Source organism: Physeter macrocephalus, chromosome 8, assembly GCF_002837175.3.
Source record: "Physeter macrocephalus isolate SW-GA chromosome 8, ASM283717v5, whole genome shotgun sequence".
NCBI lineage: Eukaryota > Metazoa > Chordata > Mammalia > Artiodactyla > Physeteridae > Physeter > Physeter macrocephalus.
Window position 1 is genome coordinate 120,679,013 of NC_041221.1, and position 21,085 is coordinate 120,700,097.

Consider the following 21,085-nt stretch of genomic DNA (forward strand, 5'->3'; position numbering starts at 1 on the left):
ATTTAGTGATACGGTTAACTTTGTTTCTTGTCTAGTATTGGGTCCTGGGATATATCAGAAAAGTGGAGATGTTTTATTTATTAGGCAAATTATTGTCAAGCCTGAGCATGCACAAATCTTAGTTGCTTTTGAGTCTCTAACAGAAAGATGGTAGTGTGGTAAACACAGAAGCAGTCCTTACTATCACTTTCCTCTAAGATGGGTGATACCAATCACTTCATAACCTCCAGTTTGAGAAAGCATGAGAGTAGAGAGTTAAAAAAAGGCACTGTTGTATTACAAAAACGGCATCTTTCCATACTAACTACCCCCTGCAGATTACACATCGACCCTATCATCAGTCTGCTAAAGTAGAAATGGAGAATGAGATAAATCCTCAATTATTTTAAAGTGCATTTGTTTCACTGGAGCCTTTCAAATTTTTCGTGTGTGTGTGTGTGTGTGTGTGTGTGTGTGTGTGTGTATGTGTGAGAGAGAGAGAGAGAGAGAGAGAGAAAGAGAGGGAGAGAGAAGAGACTAAAGACTTCCTTAATGCAGCAAGTGTATTGAAAATATAAAAATGTTTGATAAATAAAAATTTAAACATGGCACCAGACTATGATTTTTCTTCATGCACACCTTTATGTCTGACTTCTGAAAGGTCGTTAGACACAATTTTAAAAAAATGATAGTTTCAGAGTCTTCTACAATGCCTTCATGGTGAATCGATTTCCATACAGGTCTTCCATAGTAACATATCTTCATCTGAGTTAACCAACCATAAGAGAAAGAATGTAATCTTCTGCCTCCCCTCTGTGGGCAGAGTAGACTGGAGAGTAGAGTCAGAAAACATCGGTTCCAATTTGTGTCTACAATTTGATGACTTGAGTGATGTTTGGCCTCTAGAAACTTTAGGAGGTTCACTAGAAAAACCGAGATAAGAGCTACCACATTAAATAGTCGAGAGGGTTACCTGAGCTCACAAACGAAGTTCTCTATAGACAGCAAACGGAATACAAACGTGAACCAAAGTTTATATTTCTAAGCAGCTGAATCCCTGATACAGCCCTGGCTTTACAAGAAAGTGGGGGAAAATGTCAACCCAGTGAGGTCACTCCCTCTGGCTGGGCCCTAAAATTCTTTGGCACCTGAAGGGCTGTGCTCCACGCACTCGGAAAAACCTCGGCACCCTGACTTGGCACACTGGCACCCTTAGGCTCTCTGCTCATTCAAGCAGCGGGGAACTTTTCGTAGCTCCTCTAAACCATGGGAGAGTTTTCTCCCAGCTCTCTCCACAGACCTCGCCAAACGTCTCCTCCCAAGGCCTCACCCAGGGAGACATCGCGCATCCACAATTACTCCACGCCGGCTACGCTCACCGCCGGTGCGGAGGTGGGGAGGGAGGCGTGGCTTCGCCTTTATAAGCCTTTCCAGCCAATGAGCATGCTGCCTTTCTTCCGGTCGGCGAGCCAACCAATCCGAGCAAGTCGGTTTAACCTTCGGCTCTACTCGGCTCTTTTCGCTGATGCGGGCAGCTCGAGTGGCCGCCGCCGCTAGAAAGACGCTTTCCTTTTTAATTTTTTTTCCAAGCGTTCACTTCCGGGTCCGGCGCCGATCCGGATGCCCGAGGCAGAAGGATGTTTGACCTCCGGATAAGCGAGGCGCCGCTGTGCATTCATTCCCGGCTGCATTGGTGGCGACAGCCGCGGCCCGGGCGGCGACTCTCCGGCCAGAGGCGGCGGTAGGACGCACTGGCAGTAGTGCGGAGACCGAGTCCGAGCTGCGTTATCTCCCTTGCTCGTTCCTTCCCCCCTACCTCGTTCGCTCCCTCCCTGCGTGCCTCGCTTTCCTCCTCCGGCCGCCGGCGGGTGCGATGTGCCGCCGCCGCTGCCCCAGCCGCCGCTGACTGACGGACCGGGGGGCGCCGCCCGCGCCCAGGACCGACCCGCCACTTGCAGCCGCGCCTTTGAGGTAAAGCCCCGTTCGCGTTGGCGCCTGGCCGGGAGGCCCCGGCCCGGCGGCTGCCTCGGCGCGGCCGCGGCGCCCTCCTCCCCGGGTGGGGCTGGGCGGGCTGGGGTCCCGGGCTGGGTGGGGTGGGGTGCGGCGGGGGCAGCGCCGCCGGCGGGGGCCCCGGGGAGGGGTGGGCGAGGACCCGGGCGGGCGGCGCGGAGGTGCGGGCTGGAGGCGGCCGCGGCCGGGGGGCGAGGGTGCCTCGGGCTCGCTGGGCAGGGAGGGGGCCGCGGGCGGCGGGCCGGGCTGGCCGCAGAAGTTGCCCGAGTGGTGCGGAGCGAGTGGGGACGGCGGGGAGGTGGGCGAGCTGGGAAAAGGCAGAGACTTTTGGGGGGAGGGTTGAGAGGTCGGGAGTGCAGCCCCCAGCGCCCCGCGATTGTGTCCAGACAATTCCCTTCGGAGCGGGGATTTTAGGCAGGCCCTTCGGAATGGGGATTTTAGGCAGGAGGGAGGGAGCCTTCCGTCGGCTGGAGGAGGTGTCAGGGGCCAGCATTCATTTCTGGGAGAAACTTCCCTATGGGGTGTTTGTTTTAAGGGGGGGTAGGGATTTACCTATTCGATAGAGCTTTTGACTTAGCTCAGAACTTATCCAAGGCATTAGTCGGGGGCTCAAAATTACTCTGATGGTTACTGTTAGGGTGCTGCTTTGTTTCTCCCACTTGCAAAGGGGAAGTGACCCACAGGAGCGTCGGCTCTCTTGGTCCACAGCCCCCGCGTTTCTCTTCTGCGGGGTGGTGATGGAGATGTGTGTTTGCTCCTGGGGTGAGGGTAGGGGTGAGGGTAGTTAGGCCTGTGTTAACGATCATTCCAGTTCTCTCAGGGAAGGAGGAAAAGTTAATGGGTGGGAGTGTGTGTGGGAGATGGCTACTGTTGCTACACTGTGCGAATTAGTATTAACTCTGTTGTAATGAGTACCAAGGCTGGTCAGCAAGTGACCCTTATTTAACCTTTGGTTTTAGAACATCGACTTTAATTGGACAATTAAAAGCCTACTGATTTTTAATAAGTTAAGGAAAGAAGTTAGTACTTATTTCTTTTACGTTTGCAATTACTTCTTGTGATAGGACATTTGCCCACAGATAGTAAAAGAGGTTAAACTATATCTGAGTTGGAATACTTTTTAAAATTAAAAATATCTAATTAGTAAAGCCATATATATATTTTTGAAGAATATTTGCTTTCCCTGTAAATAAGCAGATTGTGAAAGAAAAATATCACAAAAGTTATAAGATGTGAGGTCAGTTTAAGAAAACATTTCCCACCAAAAATCAGATCTGGTTTGTGACATTCTTAATAACTTTTTTGGATGGGGGTGGAGAGTTGTGTTTAGTGTATTTTGTAATTTTTCCCAAACTTTGCTCCAACTGTATTCTGAGTTAAGATCAATTATTTTCTTATTTTATATACATTAGCCTTTATAGTTGCACAAAAGATGAAAATCATATTTATGGGAATTGGAAGAAAGGTGTAATAAAATAAATTGCATGGCTTTGGTATAGATTTGTAGCAGAGTGTATAGACACTTTTGCATTCAGGGTGCTTGCATTTCTGGATATGCCTCAGGTATAAGGAGTAAGTAGTTCTTATTAGCATGGGGGACAGAAAGTTTAATTTTAATGTTGATATGTATGAGACTTTTGGGGGAATCTTGGAAAATGATTATCTTTTCTGATGGTTTATTGTGCTCACTGACCTCTTCTGCCGTTCATCAACTTAAAAACTAATGCATTATATAATTATTGACATTTTCATTGTTAGATTTACAAGCATTAACTATTAACAAAATCTTCAGCACACAGAAGTCACTTATTCCTTCAAATAAAAGAACTAGGATTAGAACAAAGGACTAGTTTAGTTCAACCTGAACCTTTACTTTGTGCAGGGGACTTTTACTATGTGGTGAGGATGGAAGAGTGGTAGAAACATGAGGAGGACTAAGACCCAGTAGCTACCTTTAAGGGAGAAGCAGACCTGCACAGAAATAATTGCAACACAGGACTTCTGTGGGGTTTATTAGAAATGTATGGAAGCATGTGTGTGTGTGTGTGTGTGTGTGAGATACCAATTTTGACTGGGGAATTATAAACGAGGTTAGAGCTGGTAATACTCCATTTGGGGCTTAAAATATTTTAATGGTCAAAATGGGTCTGTGTGTGTGTGGCGCGGTGTGGGTAGTTTTGTAGGTGAAGGAAGCAGTTGAGAACCGGCGTGCTGGTTTGGTATCATGGGGCCTGTTGAGCTGGACCTAAGGCTGCTGTGCCAGGAGGTCTCTGTGGGAATTGAAGCTGTAAAATTAGGTGGAGATCAGTCCATGGACATCTAGAATGCCTTGTATTTAAAAGTGAGTCAGTTTAAGGTATGAAGGTCCAAGTGTATAGATTCTATGCTGATAGCAAGTAGGTAGGCAAATAAGGCTAGTAAGTTTAAAGGAAACAAATTAGAATTGTCAGTTTGTTATCATTCATACTAATGGAGGAAAGCAGAAGAGTATATAATCTATAACAGTTCCTGCATGGCTTTGTCATATTTCTTTGCTTGCATTTGGATATGAGTGTGTAGTAACCTGGTAATTGGTTTTATATGAAATAAATCTAGATTTTAAACATATGACTTGGGAAGAAATGGGAATCTTTCCATTTTCTTCTCTGGGTCCCCTCTGTAATCCCCTTCATGCTGGGAATAGACCACCATTCTGGTGTGGTTTATTGGTTCACATTTTTTCAGAATGGAACAAGTAGTTGTTTAGTTTCAAAGGGCTTCCCAAAAGGATATATCATACTAAATAGTGGAAATGCTGAAACAATAAGTAAAAAAATACAGGTCATTGGATAGTTATATTATTGTTAATATACTTTAAGGTGAGATTTGCTATGAATAAAGTGAAATGTGAAGAATCTACATAGGAAGAGAATTGACTATACCAGTAAGATGACAACATGAGAAACTTCCACAGTTATGGATAAATATATACAGGGTTTTTAGTTATCTTAAATATTGACGACTCTAAAAAAATTTAATCCCAAACTTAATCATTATCAAAGGAGTGCTTAGAAAAATATCACCCTTATGACACCATTGTTTAATCATCTAGTCATGTAGCAGGGGAGATTGTTTGTTAGTTTTTTACTGACTATTCCCCTCTTAGTGTTCAATAAGGATTTACATTATAACTGAATTTGTATCTTGAACCTCCCGATAATAACAATACCTATTACAATTTATTAAGTGCCCACTTTGTCTAAGGACCATAAATGATTGTTAAGACGACTCTGTGAGTTAGGTGGTGTAAGCCTTGCTTTTGACAGTAGGAGGCAGAGTTTTCTAGAATTTAAGCAACCTGTTTAAGATACATCTTGGAAGTAGCAGAGTGCATATTTAAATCTTTTTCTTTTTTTTTTTTCTGACTTCGCAGTCTTAGACCAATGATGTCTTCTCTAATCTTCCATCTTCTTCCTTTTTGTCTTTTCTCATGCAGTTGGCACTTAATGGTATTGATTGGTGTTGTTAGTATGTGTTTGGGTGTTTGTTTTTTAAGATATAATTTCTTTGAAAATGGCGGTTTTGGGATATCTGTAGTTCTCTACTAGTAGTGAGTCTCTAGGAGCAGAAGATATGGTTCTAGTAACGTAAGCTACCTCAGAGTATCGTTTTTGTGCTGATCTGTAGGAAAGAACCATACATGAGATTGTTAATGTGTGGAAATCAAGTGTGTATTGTCTATTAATGTGAAGTGACTTTGGAGAGCCTCTGAACTAGTCAGAAAACATGGAATGGGACAGATAAGCGGGGATGGGTAAGTTTTAGAGACACCGTGGAGACTGCTGTTAGCCATGTTTTTTCTAGCTCCCTTCTCAAAGCTGAGATTTAGAACTATAAATGTTTGGGTTTCCTTCTATAATGGGACCTATGGAAGGTGCACAGTGATTTGTTCTTAACTCTCTTACATTATGTTCTCTCCTTCTACTCCCTGCCAATCATCCTAGTTCTGAGGAAGAATTCTTAACAGTGAACTTGAAGTGCTTGTGTATTTGGTAGATAAGACACACGTTTTGATTATTTTCTTTACTAATGATATATCACATAGTTATAATTTAATTAAATGAAAATATGTAGCTAAAATCTATGTCCACGTAACTATATCACGTCCACATTTTTATAGCTTTTACTGTAACTAGTAAAATCTCATGATGTATGTACTCTTTTTCTTAAACACAAATTTCTAATGCTTTCTTCTTCAGTGAGGTAATGCAGATTTTAACTGTATTCAAATTTATTACATATATTTAGTTGATTTTGTGTTGAACTACTTTCCTTAGCTGATAGCTACGTTGGAAAGACAGGGGGCGGGGAGAGGGTTTCTCTGCCATTATATTCTTCATCCCGACTGAGAAAATTCATACAAAGTGCCATGATGTGATGCCTGGCACATAGCAGGCACTATGCAAATCTCTTAAATTTAGGAGTTGCTGATATATATGAGTTGTCAGAGTGTTGATTGGTGTGTAGAAAGAGCAAAGATTTTTGGGGATAGCCTATTACAGGAGAATCTCTGAGCTCACCTCTCTTTAACGCACTCAAAAGATTAAGTTATACTCTTCATTCATTTACTACTTGATGTCCATGCTACATTAAATGGCAGTAGACTACCCTCTAGTTTGTTCTTGAACTTTTATTCCCACCGGTTATTGTATACCGTGTATACCTACCAAGAATCATTTGTCTGTGTACCCAACAAATTGTTAATGGCATTTGTACTTGTTGTAATTACATAGTTTAATGAGATGTTATTCAGTGAACTATGAAGGCGAAAAGGTGTTTGTATGAGAGCCAGTGGCTGCTTTGGAAACAGGTGAGTAGCTGAAGTCACTTACAGTTAAAATCGGTGTAGGTGAAGTTAAATGACTAGGGAAAAAACTCTAAAAGTTGTAGATTTTGCAATAAGATTCTGCAATAAAATTGCTTATAAGTGTTTGTGAGATGTCTTTCCACGGTTAAGAAACAAACTGGAAATCACAGGTGATGTACTATGGGTGTGGTTTTTGCAAGAAAGATAAAGTAGAACTATAATCCATGGACTCATGCTTGAAGGAAAGGCCTTGACCCTGCATTAAAAGACTGTCTTGTGGTTGTATATTTTTGTGTTTTAGTTGCATTAAAATGTTTAAGGTAGATTTTTTTATGATTCCCCTTTTTAACTAAGTTATGAACTGTTGGTTAATAATAATATATTGAAGGGGTATCTACTTCTAAAGTAACACCTAGTTTGTACTCTCTAATAGAGATTTGTTTAACAGCATCCTCTTTTAAAGAAGAGAAATACTGGTATTCCTGAACATATAGTCATTCATACGTTAGGGTGAATTGTTTAATTATCAGGTCACATGGTTCCCACATGTTTCCTGATAGGATCCCTCCTCTGATTTCGTATGTTACCTTTCAGCTTTTATTACAGCATCAGGGTTGGAGAGAGCCTTCTTGTAATTCCACCATCTCCTCAACCTGAGTAGGGACTGCAGGAGTGAATTGGTAAAGGAAATTGTCCTTTGGAAGAGGAAATGCCATACCCAGGAGCAGTTGAGCTTGGTGCAAAGGGTGCTGGTCTAACAGCTTACAGTAACTACTTGCCTTTCTTGTCTAGCTCAGCCCAAAGGCAAAGAAAAGCTTATAGGTGTTGAAAAGGAGGTCGAAGTTGGAGAAGGAAAGGTAGATGGGGTATACTATTTATCTTGGTGTCACCACATTACAATGCCTGAAATGCAGTAGCTCCTGAAATGGAATGCTGAAGTATGAAGGCAGGGTTAGTTTTTCAGAGCTTTGGTTAGCCTCTGTGAAATTTACTTGGCTCTGCTTTCCCATGTGTGTTGGATTCATCCTTAGACTGGTAGCAAGATCCTGGTGCACTGGCCAGGACATCTTTTGCTCAAGCCTACCAGCATATTTTCCCCTTCATGTTTTATTGACCAGAATTAGGTCATGTACACTTCCAAACCAGTTATGACAAGGGGGACAGGTTTATCATAGTGAGTTTCTACCAATCAGGATATATACCCTTGCAATTGGCGATGGGGTCATATTTCCCTGAGTTACATGGTGGAGGGGAGGATATTTTTAAAAATTGTGGGAAGGAGGAATATGGGGGAAACGGATGTTAGAGAGGCAATCTATAGTGACCACCACATCTACACATCTGCTTGTTTTAAGGATGAAAATAAATAATGCATCTAAATGCACTTTGAACTTTAAAGTGTTGTACAGATGTAACAGATGAAAGATTAGAAAGCTGCTTCTATGTGACTATCTTAAATATGCTCAGGTATGAATATTTTAGGAACTGAAAACACTGCTAGTTTTCTTATTGACTAACTTTGAGTCAGTAAAATCAGTTAAAGATTATACTTTTTTTCATGGAACTCATAAAGCTATTTTAACTTTAAATTAAACATTTGTACTTGTAAACTTATTTAAATTTTTTCTGTGTTGCTACCCTCCTTCTTGGACAAAACTTGTCCACATCTTTGATCTCATCAGATTTCTTTGTCATACCTGGAGGAGAATAGATGCCTTGAGGAAATGGGAATTTATCAGTCAGAGAAATGGTTTATTTATTTATTTATTATTATTATGTTTTGCGTTATGCGGGCCTCTCACTGCTGTGGCCTCTCGCGTTGCAGAGCACAGTCTCCGGACATGCAGGCTCAGCGGCCACGGCCCACGGGCCTAGCCGCTTTGCGACACGCGGGATCCTCCTGGACTGGGGCACGAACCCGTGTTCCCTGCATCGGCAGGTGGACTCTCAACCACTCTGCCACCAGGGAAGCCCAGAAATGGTTTATTTTGAATCAAGGAATCTGATTGAGGTAGGAGGGAAAGATAGGTGTTACAAATCTTGAATACAACAAAAAAATAAATAAAAATTGTGGGGGCAGGGGAGAATCATAGACTTAGAATTGAAATGAATTGTGGGAAGGTTGAGAGAAATGCTTAAGTCACACACCTGTTGGTAGAACTCTCCTATCCTCATCGATAGTGTAGTGCTCTTTCTGACCAAAAGGTGGGAGGCCATGAAAAGTTTTGTCTACTTCGCAGTTTTGCTCAGGACCATGGGCTAGTTATGTAAAGCAGTCAGCCAAGTACCTTTAATACAGATATCTGGGTTCTCAGGGTTTGGAAAATTGTAGCCAGAGTTGGTGTGTCTGTGTGTGTCTGTGTGTGTCTGTGTGTGTGCGTGTTTAAGTAAAACAAGCAAACAGACAAATCTTTTAATCTTCTCTCAAGCAGTCGACAAAAACAGCGTGCGCGCGCGCACACACACACACACACACACACACACACACACACACACACACACACACACACACACACACACACACACAAAGTAACCTCAAACCTGGACTGCTGAAATGAAAATGCAGAAGCAGAATGAGTGCTTGGAACAATTCATATATTTTTATTTTCAAGAAAGTTGTTATCTTAAAGATTTCTTTGTTTTCAGTATATGTAAAAGAAAATTTTGTGTGTGTGTGTGTGTGTGTGTGTATGGGGACATATATGGAGATACATGTATGTATAAATACATAATTAATATACAGAATTAATTGTTGTAATTCTAATTGTTGCAGTATTGTTATAAATATACAGAGTAAATCCATCCATCCCCTGGAAGGATATTTACGTTAATGACAGATATTTATAGATTTGGAATGATTTTTATTTTTATACTTTTTATACTTCTCTGTAGTGTTTGAATTTTCAGCTATGATTATGCATTATTTTTACCATTGGAAAAAAATTACTTTTTTATTTTGAGGGAAGAAAATAAAATTCTGGGGTGGGATGTTTTCTACCAACCTAGAATTTAACATATAATTCTGCTTTCATGGTATATTACCTTGAATAGAGTGTGCCTTGAATGCACTGATACTTTGTAATAGTATTTATTTTAAAAATTGGACTTATTACAAATTATATATCTTAAAATTTTAAGTTGAAGTTGGCGTATGATACCATTTGATACAAGTATATTTTATAAAAGTAGTGGACTTCTGAATTTTTCTAATTATTAATTGTGTTATCTATTTTTTTAACTTGTTTGGTTTTGACTTCAAGTGGTATACTTGGCAAGGTATCAGAGTATGATATATTGGAGTCAAAGTTATAGTCAGAGTTTCCTGTAGTAAAAAGGGAAGTGAAAATTTTTTTTTCCCTTACACCCAGTCTGTTATGTTTATTTTCTATTTCTGTGAAATACTTATTATATATTCTAGCAATGAATACTTTCAAATGGCAGGCAAATATAGTAGGTAATGTTATAGGGAGAGAAAATTCCCGTAAGACTATTCCACTAGTTATACGGTGTGTGTACACATGGCTATAAGGCCTTTTCATAAAATCCTAATTAGGTGTGCAAAAATAACCTAGCATTGTTTTGGTGGTGAAACTAGTAGGTATCAGTTGTTGGTGACATTTGAAAAAGAAACTGATATTTGTAGATGCATATTTTTATAAAACATTATTTTATTTTCTCCTTTTGTTCCAAGGATCTGAAAACAACATGAACACCGCCACTGCCTCCCCCCTCCCAAAAGTGTAAATCTTAAAGATGTGGAATCTTGTAATGCCAGTTTTTATTTTAAAAAGTGGTAGATTATTTACTGAGTTCTTTTTCTATCATGAGTGTCAGGACATATTATGGCTAATATTTCTTTATATATTTGAGATTCTAAAAATATTTGTAGTTAAAATATCAAAATGTAATCAGCTCTTTAAACTCATTCTCTTGAGTATTTTCTGATAGTCTGTTGAAAGTTGATAACTAGAATGTGTATTGTGTGTTTATTGTATACTGTTAATCTAAATACTGTACTAATGAAAGTTGTTTTTTGAAGGTTGATTGAAAAATAAAATCCTGAGCACTGGGAATGAGAATTTCAAATAAGTTAAAATAAATTTTACCATACCCACTTAAAAAAAAATCTTCCAGTTGAAAATTAGTAAATTTTTTTCTGTGACAGAGTAAACGAGAGAACAAAATTGGGCAATTTTAAAGATAGTGCTTTCAGTCCTTGCTCTAGGGCTGGGAGTGCTAACTTACTAGTAGATGAGAGAAAAGGATTTGTGGAGAAGGCAGCTTGGACCAGTGGTTCTCAGCCCTGACTTCACATTAACATTTTCTGGGGAGCTTGAAAAAATTACAGATTGGGATTCTACCCATGCTACTTTATATTTGAATCTGGGGATGGGGCCAAGGCATTGATCTATTTTAGGATTTCTACAGGTGATTCCCGTGTGCTTCAGGGTTGAAAATGACTGATTTCTCCTTTTTATACACATCTCTTAGCTTTTTTTGAAAAAATGTCTTCCTTATATGTCTTCCTTATACTTTCAAATTCTCTTTTTAATCGGAGATGGAGGTTTGAAGATGAGATAGAAATGCATAGAAAATATATGCAAGAGGACCAGGTTAATGAAATGACTTCTCTTCAGGGTTTCATACTCAGAATGCTTAGTGAAGCTACTTTTTTCCTTGTTTGTTAGCAGCTTTTGAATAGTATAGCACCAAAATTAGAGGAGTTTTGAAGTTTGGAAAATTTGTTGAAGGGAAATTTATCTAGAATAAATTAAGGTACCAATTCAGATGCCCCTAGAAATCTTAAGAAACCTAAGTGATGAAAGCAATCCTATCTTTAAAGTTAGTATAAGAATGTTGCTCATCAAAATTTGATTAGTTTTAGTTATCATATTTTATTAGTTATATTTATCATATTTGCAATATCATTGAGTTGTATTTTTCATGGAACGTAAGGATGGAAGGGGCCTTAATGGTTATTTAGTATAACTGTACTTCTACCACTTGACTCTCTTTTATACCATTGTTGATGAGGTACTGTCTCTGTTTTTCCCCTCGGTGGAAATAGTTTAGTACTTCAGTTATAGTATATTGTGCGTGTAGTATATTGTTTATATTGTATGTAGTCAGTAAATATATACATATAAATGCACTATGATAACAGGGTTTTATGATTATTGTGTCTTATCATTTATGGCAAATCAGGGTCCATGGTAACTCATTTACTGCTGCTTCCTAGGTCAGGAACACTCTTACCAGTTTTAGCATTTTTCTTGTGACAACGTAAGAGCAAGCCATTTTATGAGTTCAATACATTAAATTCCATTCAATGAACATTTTTTGCGTGGTGGCAAAATTGGATTTGCATTTCTTCTATAAATTTCAAGGGTTAGATTTCTGTAAACTGCCCTGATAGGAGAATTTGTGTTAGAGAAATTTAAGGGTGGATAGAGTGTAGAGGGCATATTATGTGTGAACCATTGGGAGACTTTTAGAATTATTTTGAGTTCATCAAAATACTACAATAAAAGCACATGATAAAGAGGTTACCAGTTACATTTTGCACATATAATAGAGTAATGGGTACTGTTCTATAGGACCATAATTCCTTATCAACAATTCTGACATCTAAAATGCTCTGAAAACCAAAATTCTTTTTTTGTATGTTTGGCACAAATTGGTTTTCTTCACAAAACCTGTTGTGAACTGTTTGTCTTTATTTCATGTATTCGTAGGTTTCACTGCAGAAATAGTAAATGTTTAATCATAGTGTGCTGTCCCAGACTTCTCTGTGCCATTACAGCTTTCTCTATGGGTGTTAAAAAGTATATGGTGTTTACACACTGTATCACCTGTCAAAAATGCCCTGAAATCCTGAATTGCAAGATGTTTAACCGCAGGAAATTTGGAAAAGGAACTGTGGAACTGCATTAATTTGCTTCTGCCATTTATTTCTTGATAGAAACTACTCAGCATCTTAGTCCTCTGAGATGGAGTTTGAGCAAGATCCTGGTAAATTTCTTTTGCTTTTTACTCTTGTAAATATGTATATACCAAGAGGCACTTTATTTTAATCTGTGTTTATTTCTTTAGCAGTTCAAAGTTTTTCTGGTTTTTTGACACTGTGTCTTGTGGGGCTCACTGTGGTCCCAGAAGCATTGTTTAATTAGGATTCTTGAGATGGAAAATGTTTCGGGTAACTTTGGCATAGCTGAGTATTCATCACACTCTCTTTAGTCCTTGGGGTTATGTAATTTTACCTCTGTACATGGTAACTTCATGCCACAACACCTGCAGGCAGCCCTCTTTTTACATATCTTGGCTTCCTTTTTCATAACAGAAAGAAGGGGTGTGGTTGCAGTGCCTCTATTTAGTTTCATTAAACTTCCTTAATTTGTTTTTAAGAGTTCACTGCAAAAATCTTTATACCTACTCTGGCTTCTTTTTTTTTCCCCATCCTGTCTGTTTCTTTTTCTCTTTTTCTTTTCTTTATTACTTCCCTGCCCCCACCCCCTTTAAAATAATATTCCTCAGCCAGAGAAGTTCATACTTAGGGTATTCTGTATCAGAAAAATGTTTGCTGTAAAGGTGACAGAAGTAAATCTGCATATTCTGGTATTTCCCTAAAGAGGACCTTTTGTAGGGGAGTGATTATTGTACTCCTTGTGCAGTGATAGTGTTCTGTGTGTATGGTTTTTGCTTTCTTTCCATCCTAAAATACTGAAGGATAATGGGGTTGTGAGCACTGTGGTACATGTATTTTTGTGTTTACCAAGATTCCAGGCACTTTAAGGTATAGATCCTAATGGGAAATTTAGACCTTATATGGTTAGGTTATGTGCACTTGCTATGTGCTCTGAAAGCACTATAATTCTCTTGTAGGACAAATTATACCTTGTATTATTGTTTGTTTAAGCTATGTGATGGCAGGGATTACAGTGGTCTTATTTGCCATTTGTATTTCCTGTGTTTGGTACATAATAGGCCTCTAATGATTACTAATTTGTTGAATGAATAGATTAATCATTTCATCTTTATTAGGGAGAATTTTAACATGGAAGAACCTTGATTAAATGCCTCCTGAGGCACCATGCTCATCCCAATTTGCGTCATCACAGCTGTATGAGACAAATTTCAAACAAATAAATTGGGCCTAATTTAAATAAAAGAATAAACACAAGCCTGTGACTTATTTACTCAGGCTTGAAAGTAGAGAAACACATTATAGAAAGATTTCTGAAATGAAATGCATTTATGGGCTATCCAGAAAATTTAGTTAGAGGAAATATTCTATTTTTTTGAGTGTTTCAGTTAACTGTGATTGTGTTGTAAGATATTTTTTATATTAAAGTTTTTCTCTTTTTTCTGTTTTTCACACAGTAAAATTCATTCCCCCTCACAATCAAATTAGAAAACAATTTCATCACCTTAAAATATTCCCTCATGCTGCTCCTTTGTAGCCAACCCCTTTTCCCACTCTAGCCCCTAACAACCACTACTCTATTCTTATAATTTTGCCATATCATATACCTTATAGGAATAATGAATCATGAATATAATATAAATTATAGGAATCATGTGGTATGTAGCCTTTTGAATTTGTATACTTCCACTGTGCAGAATGCATTTGAGATTAATCCATGTTGTAGTGTGTATCAGTACTTTCTTTTTGCTGCTGAGCAGTATTCCATTATATAGATGTACTTCAGCATGTTTATCCATTCACCAGTTGAAGTATTTGTTTCTAGTTTTTGTGATAATGAATAAAGCTGCCACAAACCTTTGTGTGCAGTTTTTGTTTTGTGTGTGAATCTAAGTTTTCATTTCTCTTGGGTAAGTTTCTAGGGGAATTGTTAGGTCATATGGCAAGTGTATGTTTAACTTTATAACAAACTGTCAAACTGTTTTCTAAAGCAGCTATACCATTTTGCATTCCCACCAGTAATGTGGGAGAGTTCTAGTAATAAGCAGTTAGTAAAATTTAAATTGGCTATATTGAATTACTTTTTAGTAATTCGTTGGTTTGATTGCACACCAGAATATCTTGACAATATTAGTTCTGAACATGATATTTTTATAGCTGTAGATCTGTCAGACAGAGATGTAATTTAGGGGAGCCTCACTTTTCAGTGAATGCAGTCTTCCATATGCTTTGGAACTGTTCTTTCTTGCTGAGATCATGCAGCCCTGATCTTTGTAAGAAAAACTAGGCCTTAACTAACCCTGGTTCATATTGGGGATTAAGGTGCCTTTGGATCAATTCTGTGTTATCTGTCTTCAGGTTTACAGCACTTACTTTGGATTCTTGTCGTTTGGACTGGGCAGAGGAAATCCTTCCTGTGGAGAAGTGGTTGTACTTTCAGCTTATTTTTGTCACCTGTTGCATGTTTCATTCCACAGTTTTGTAGAAGTCAACTTGCTTATTCATGGTTTACTGTCAATCATACTCTTCAGTCCTTTCTAGGTTGAGAGTTGACAATATTAGCTTCATAACTGAAATTTCCAAATGCTGATACCCTTGAATGACTGTTTTAAGTCTGTGGCCTTTGCCTATACTAGACTGTTGTTTGTAATTATGTATTTTTATAAATTAGGAAATAAGCATTGTAGTTAAGAAGAAAAGATATAACTTTGTTATGAGAACCATGCATGAAACAACTACTGAGGTTCCTGAAGTATTTTCTCATTTATCTGGCATTATTAGGGAACAACCTGTTAGATAAATTAGGACCTTGAATTTATACTTAAATATTTTCTTATTTAATTTTTTTTAAATGGTAAACTTTACACGGTAGTACTGTTTTCTCTGTGTTTTCTAAACATATCAGATCTTGCTGATGCAGGGCTCTCATTCTGAACATCAGTTATAAAGTATGCTATTATGCATAGATGTCTATGAATTTATTGAAGTCTATAAGGTTGTTTTCTTCCTGTTCTCTCAGAATGTTTTTACTATTCACCTCATATTTTCTCTTTTAAGTTTGATTTCCAGTGTAAACTTGTTAGAATTAAAATTAAAATGGAGTTTAGGGGCTCTTATTTAATGAACAGAATATGCATTTTGTGACCTCCTTTAGTGAATTTTTTTCTTCTGATCCATAGCTCTTGGAAAGTTGAAATTACAGTATAAATGACCTTTGATTTGTGAGGTGTTATTCTACTTGCTTGTAGCATCTCTCAGACCTATAAATTGCTGCCTGCCCGCCTACCTTTTTCTTTCCTCCTTTATTTGGAAAAGAGATGATCATATAAATTAACATTCTTAAACTTCTAAGACAGTTCATTTGTTCATTCATTCATTTACTTGTTTCTTCAACAAAGTTTTAACCAATGTCTGCTGTGTGCTATGTATTATAACAGATAATGGGGAGACAGAGTCGAATAAATTATGATCCCTGTCCTTGAGGACATCAGATTAAAAAATGGGCTATCTTAAAATTAAAGAGTAAAAGCATTGTCCCCTGTCTTCCCTGTAAATTGGTTGTGAGATGTAGAGATTTGATCAGATTCAGTTACAATTTTTTTCTTCCATCAGGAAGATCAAAGCTTGTTTTTTCTTTTTGTGATGTTAGTGGCAATTGATGATCCTTGCCTAGTTCCATTAATTCCTTAGGAGTTGCATAATGATGAGATTTGCATTCTATCATTTCTTACTTTATTAGACTGGAATACATTTAAAGAAAAAAAATTCTCTTCATCAAGTAGCATTGATTGGTATTATTCCCAGATTCCATATTTGCACATTTGTCTACTTGCTAAAATTTATTTGTAACCCCCAAATCAGTATCCCTTGTGCTTTGCCATTCATTAATGGACATGAACTTGGGTAGAGTGGCAAAAACTGAGTCACTGGAGGGGCATGTTCCCAGCTGAAGTCAAACTAGATGCTCTGCTGTCTTGTTTTGCTTTTTAAGGCCTATTTAGTGCTTTTGGGGTGATTTTACTGTTTAAATTGGCCCCCAAGTGTAGTGCTACACTGCTGTCTAGTGTTCCTAAACCCAAAAAGGCTGTGATATGCCTTATGGAGAAAATACATTAGATGAGCTTAGTTCAGGCATGAGTTACAGTGCTGTTGGCTGTGAGTTCAGTGTTAATGACTCAACAATATGCAGCTGACCCTTGAACAACAGGGATATGAACCATGTGGGTCCACTTATATACTGGGATTATTTTCAGTATTAGTACTACAGTACTATACGACGTCCAGTTGGTTGAATCTGCAGGTGCGGAACCACGGATCGGGTGAGGGAGGGACTGTGTATATGGAGGGCCACCCACGAGTTATATGTGAATTTTCAGCTGCGTGAAGGGTAGGTGCCCCAGCTCCTGTGTTGTTCAAGGGTCAGCTGTATATTAAATAAGGTGTCTTTAAACAGAATCACACATAAAACAAGGATATGAATTGATCAGTTGATGAAAATGTTGTGACCAGAGGATTGTAGGAACCTAACCCTGTATTTTTCGCAGGAGCACTGGTTCAGTGTTTTCAACCTTTATAAAACGTTAACTACTGTGAGTCAACTGTTTTTGGTTTTGCTGAGGTACAGAAGAATATCCTTTTTTAACTGATGTAAAAAATATACTACAGAAAGTTGGAAGTCATGGGAGTAGAGAGTCATTAAGAGGCTTGGTGAGACCTTTTCTGGGGAAGTTCATTACTTCTTGGGTCATTTCTGTGCTTGGTACAGGGTAAATACTCAATAAATATTTGTTGGATGTAAGTAGGTGCTGCCAAATAGAACATGATTTTCCTTGAAAGCTTGAAGTTTAAATTTAATATCATTCCTGTGATTGGGATTTGCAGTCAAGTTTGTGCTTAGAGGTAGTGAGATACCTACTCTTAGAGATTGATATTGGGAATATTTCAGTAATGTAAATTTAGTATGATGTCTACTTGATTTTTTATTTCCATCACGTAGGAGATGAGGGTGATCTATGCTTCTCTCGTATTTATAATAAGTGCTTAAGGGGCTGGACATTTTCAAATTAAACATTCCCTTCTCTTCCAAATTTTGAGACTCATTAGCTATGATAAGGGATATTACCAATGGGAGTATAAATTCACCTGGAAATTGAAAAGAGGAGGCACAAGAAGACATTTTGAGGACCAATGAAACAGTCATATCCTAGTTACTAGAGAACAGTCAGACCTGGATAAGTAGAAATTTTACTTAATTAGACTTTCAGTAATATTTATGTTAAGAAAGTTTAGCTTTTAATACAATTTCCTATTTAAAATTGACTTAGTTATAACTGATTATAATATAGTATGTTTTGCTATTCCTTTGCTATTATGTATTGTACAGTAGCTTTCAAACTTAGAAATATTTTTGACTACAACTCATTGAAATATATTTACCACAACTTACAGAAATATATTTTACCTTGTGACCTAGTGATACTTATGTATTCATATAAAGAACCAAAACACAATCTCACTAAACAAACTATTCTTACTACGTTTATGCACTCCATTTTCTTTCTTTTTTTGATACTATTTTATTTAAAAAACTGTTGCTTAAGACCCATTAAGTTGGTTTAAAGACCCAATAATGGGTCATAGTCCACATGTTGGAGAATACTGCTCTCTTAGTAGGAATATACAGGGGACATCACTGAAATCAGGTTTCAAAAATGTAAAGTGTTGTAGATGATGGTTGCTAAACATTTCTGAGACAAAATAAGTTTCCCTAGTATGTAATTAGAAAAATTGATCTCCATTTTTGACATTACAGTTAATGATTTAGCTTTTAAAAATAAGTGTTTAGTCTTTTCTTAGACAACCACAGTTGAGCTCATGCCAGAAACCAGTAACTGGGACACTTGCTGCTAATAGAAGCATGTGATGTAATGGCTAGCCATCACATCACAAATATCCTTACTCATTTAAATTTTGGAGAAGCTTGTAGACATGTATTGTAGTGTCATTTTTATAGAGATTGCATAAGGCATTTGAAACACTGAATGGCTCATTTTGTGTATTAAAAATGGATTTTTAAATTTAAGATAACAAAGCAGTGAGAAATCAATGCTGTGACAAGTAACTTGTGAAAAAAATTAATTTAAAAATTTCCATTCCTTGTTATTTTCTATTTACAAAGGACACTGAATAGCATGCTGAACATGAAAAGATACCTGTAGAAACTTTTAATATTTAATATCACAGGTACATGAAACAAGTCTATATTGATTGCAATAATATTTTGGAAGATAGGTAGAGTACTAATAATTATTTTAAAAAATTTAGAACTGCTCATTAATGTTTACTTGAAAGCTTTAGCTAGCTGTGGTGGAGGTAGAACATACATACTAATATGTTCTCAGACTACTTTGATTTATCTAGTTGCAACTTCAAGGAGGTCAGTTGGCTCTGTAATGTCCTAAATTATTGGGCCATGCAGATTAGAGAATCTGATTTTCTGTTTTCTGTTTTGAAGATTCATCAGGGATCATCAAATTAGAAGTATGCCTGTGGCCTACATTTCTACTCATATAATCAGATTATATCTAATGTTTTCTGTATTTAGCAGCTCATTTTTATCTTTATTAGTGGATGATACTCTATCAAAATTGTAATTGTTTATGAAAGCAAAGTAATTGATTATTCATCTGTTCTCGAGGATAATTTGAAAATTCATCCTTTTGATCAATTCCGTCTTTTTAATGTAGATATTATGTGAGTAAGTCAGTGTGCTGAGAATTATGATAGAATCAAACATAATTTTAAATATTTTGTTACCATTTGTGTGCATTCATGTCAATTTAATCACATTAAATACATGTTTATTCTTTTTGGTTGTATAATGTTTAAGGTTTCAGTTAAAGAGGTAATATCTCTTATAAAAATTAAAATATCCTTAAGCCCTGTAAATCACTACTTTGTGTTATAAGAAATTGTAAGCCAGACATATTTCTATGAAACTTTTTTCTCAATAGTTTTTATTTCTATGGTTGTCTAATTTTTAAGTTTTCAAGCTGTATTTTTCTATTCTCTTCCTTGTAATCTTTGAATTTAAAGCTTCCGAGAGAAATTTTCAGTTATTACTATTGACTGAAGCTGTAGATATAATACAATACTAAGATTAATTGTGGGCTTTTTATCAACTGGTACAATTTTAATGGACACTCTGAATCTTACCTACTCATATTTCTGTTTTGCTTCTCTACTAGAAAGTGGAAAAATTAAGTATGGGTACTGAACTGCATGTTATCCATTTCCTGTTAGTATTACATAGTTTTATTTCTAATATTATTTTACTTCCCTCCTGATTTCTTTACTTAAAACTGTTCTCAGTCTTTTGGTAGTGTGTGTGTATTGTAAACCGCCCTATATACTTTTCTATAACAAGGTTGGCTTTTAAATTAAGTACAGATGTTATTTAATTTTAGGATAAATTGTTTCTAAGAATATATTTATAAAGTAATACAGTGAGAAAATAACAGTTTACTTTTCAGTGGTTCTTAACTTTTTTAGCATCATACAATCTGTTGAAAGCTATGGATTCTCTCTTAAGAAAATGCTTAGGAGGTCCGTGGATTTCAGGTTAAGAACTCTACACCTGTCTTTAGTATTGGTGGACTCTATTATCATGCAAAGCAAAAGCAGGGCAAATCAAATCAAAACAAAAACTATAATTTATAGAAGTGCTTAATACTTTACTATTCAGTTATTTGAAATATTCTTATCAAGTTCTGACAGTATTTTTTAGTTATTTATTTTAAGTTGAAAGTTACCTGTTCATAGTAGAGTTAATCTTTTTATTAAGTTAATGCCTATACATGGTAGAATATTAAAATAATACAGAAATAGTCTCTTGCTTCATGTCTTTGAATTTTTCAGTAGATGAAACCACTTTTTTTTTTTCTTGAGGAAATATTAAAAGCCTGTCATTAGATGATAAAAGAAGAAAAGAACACTACTTTGAATAGGACCATTTAATCAGGATCCTAGATAGAAGAAAATTTGGTGTTTAAAGGATGGGTCATTTTGATATTTTTCAGAGTACTCTAAAGTGAAAAGGAATTTATTATTTTCACAAACTTTAATATTTAAGTATATAGATTGTAAACTCTCCCGTGTCTAGTTCTAGATTCCTTCCTCTCTCCCAAACTTCATATCTAAACTGTCTCTAAGACTGAGCATGTTTGAAACCACTTTTAATTACTTCACTTTTTTTTTTTTTTTTTTTCTTCTTTTCGGTATGCGGGCCTCTCCCTGTTGTGGCCTCTCCCGTTGCGGAGCGCAGGCTC

General features: G+C 37.1%; 1 protein-coding gene across 8 annotated transcripts in view; it reads left to right on the plus strand.

Annotated features, from left to right (window-relative positions):
• Window positions 1-1,650: 1,650 nt before the first annotated feature.
• The window catches only part of CSNK1G3 (casein kinase 1 gamma 3), a 131,586-nt gene continuing 112,151 nt past the window's right edge, over window positions 1,651-21,085 (plus strand). For 2 of the 8 annotated variants that reach the window (XM_024118310.3, XM_024118305.3), the window contains exon 1: window positions 1,673-1,950. The gene's annotated coding sequence lies outside the window, so the exon portion shown is untranslated. Of the gene's footprint in view, window positions 1,951-21,085 lie in introns of all 8 variants that reach the window. The other 6 variants (XM_024118321.3, XM_028493168.2, XM_055086731.1 and 3 more) reach the window with 6 other exon arrangements.